The sequence below is a fragment of the Anneissia japonica genome, unplaced genomic scaffold (assembly GCF_011630105.1).
Source record: "Anneissia japonica isolate Jap-2015-1 unplaced genomic scaffold, ASM1163010v1 scaffold12406_len387984_cov155, whole genome shotgun sequence".
Lineage (NCBI taxonomy): Eukaryota > Metazoa > Echinodermata > Crinoidea > Comatulida > Comatulidae > Anneissia > Anneissia japonica.
In genome coordinates, this window is record NW_022714615.1 from 97,658 (window position 1) to 100,090 (window position 2,433).

Consider the following 2,433-nt stretch of genomic DNA (forward strand, 5'->3'; position numbering starts at 1 on the left):
AAACATTTTCACTAAGAGTGCGTCCGGCCATGCGATTCTGCGCTGTATTGTTGTTTTATTCTTTACTGATTCATGATTATGCTTTAATTGTTTTGTGTATTATTTGGATAATAGCAACGATTTCTACCCCACCAAGGAGGTTATGTATTCACCGATGTCACTGTCTGGGTGTCTATTGCAGTTTGTTTTTATATCTAGAATCTTTGTTGAGAATTGATAATAAAATACGCGACGACTTGGTAACGAAAGTTTGGCACAAGTTTTTTTAGATCCAGCTGTAGGGGGCGTCCCATTTTCGTATTCCCACCATGCATTTCGGTGGAACGCGGTGGAAGAACTCTATCTTGTATTTCTAGTATCTTTGGTCTCACTGCCGGTCTGCAGCAAGATATAATTGGTGGAGCATGGATGTTTCGTCAGTTTTTCTCCTCTTTAATCTCAGACTCCAAGATAATTCGATAAGTTTATGTTTCAAATTGTAAGTAATGAACATCAGTTTAACTAGTAAATCAATATAATTCACAGTTAATGTTATCTTCTCAGTTTTCGTGAATACTAGTTTTAGTTGAGATACGAGATATACACGTGTAAAGCCGTGTGTGTGTGTGCAGCCATTGCTGTACAACTCAATGTAGGCCTATCAGTAATTAATGAGTTTAGATTTAATATTATGATGTTGGTATTCTTTTGTGAGAATAATCACTAGCATTAGTGTTGATTGGAGAACTGAATACGTGTTAAATTATCGTGCACGCTTTTAAGAAGTTATGTATTTCTGGTTAGTAGAAATGATCAAAGCCTTTTACAGTAAATCTTGAATATCGTATCGGTAGCAACGAACTTGTCACGAAGTCTCGTTCCGCTTGAGCGTGTTATGGATTAATTTTATATCACGCCCTCTATTGTTTATATTCTGGTTCCCGTATTAAATTTATAGATTATTGATACGTAACAGAAGTTAACTATGTTATAATACTATGAAAATTGTGATTAATGATTGATATTATGTTTTATGCTTAACTTTATTTTGAGAATACGATTATTACTTCTTGTTCATAGGATGGATAAAGTTTAGCTTCGGGTTGAACATTGGGATGCAAATAAGTTTTCACCTTTCTTCATCTATCAAGTATTGTTGAATAAACACTTTGAACATAGAAAGCGTTGAGACCTTTTTGTTGAGTTGTGCGACCCCCAGCTACAGGTCCCAAGTTGAAGACCTCCATTCACAGGAGATTTTGACGGGAACCTTTAGCCGCCTGCAAGTACAATGCGCGTCGCGTTGCAGCCAATACGCAACTATTCATAATGTCAAATACTTGACATTCAATGATCAGAAAACAGTTAAATTGCTAGCTCTTGCTTTCATTTTTATTTACACAATGTAAATTAATACCATGAAATTACATAAATTCTTGAATCTACTACTCTGTACAGTTATTGCCCCACCAAGACAAAAGGAAGTAATTGACAATTTTCCAAAAACGATTTTTTTTTAGTCACTATCAAAGAACTAATAATTTGGAACATATTGATATTGAGTATGTTCAAATCCCACAAGTAACAAGTAATTAGCAACAGAAAAAGGAAGTAAGAGACTAAAAATACAGTAAAAACCACCAGAAAAGGAAGCAGGGGACAAAATCAACATGCTGCATATTCCTTAATTACTCAAAGCAATGCAAACATCAGTTGCTCCCTTTTGTCATGGTGGGGTTAGTAGGCCTAGTCTAATATTATACATTATTAATTTATTTACACTTAGAGGCCTACAAGAAATATCATTAATTACATCAATTTACACTTCTTTTCTGGCATCTGGTAAACTATAAACAGTGATGGTAGGGATTGGAATAAACTTATTTGTGATTGTTTACGATTGTTTTTTAACATCCTGAATCATGTTTTTACTTAGTGGCCTACCTTGAGCTGACTTAAAAATTAAGTATTCAAATTTTCAAAAATTTACGGGAAGAATTTTTTTCATGCGGTAGAAAAACGTAAGCTTACGGTAGCGCGGTAGATCTTCGCTAAAAGCGGTAGAATACTGCAAGTAGCGGTAGACTTTGGACCTCTGATTTGTCATTCTTTACGCGTCCTACGAAATTCTTACGAGACAGCACTAGTCCGTGAATTTGTGAACAAAATCGGAGATCTAAAGATGCAATCTCTACCGTGCATCAGTGGCGGCCCGCGGCCCACTACATCTCAATAGAGATTCTTTAATAATATATAAATTTTAAAAGGCAAATGGAAAAAAACCCATAAAACAGCAAACGGCCACATAATGCAAAACTATTAAAAATTAAAACGGAGCAGTAGAGAAAATCCGATCAGAATGACAAAATAAACTAAGCATCCACTGGAAGGAATCCCAATATCTGCAGACGGATATATACATACCTTCCAGGCCTCATCAGTGCAGCTAGGATA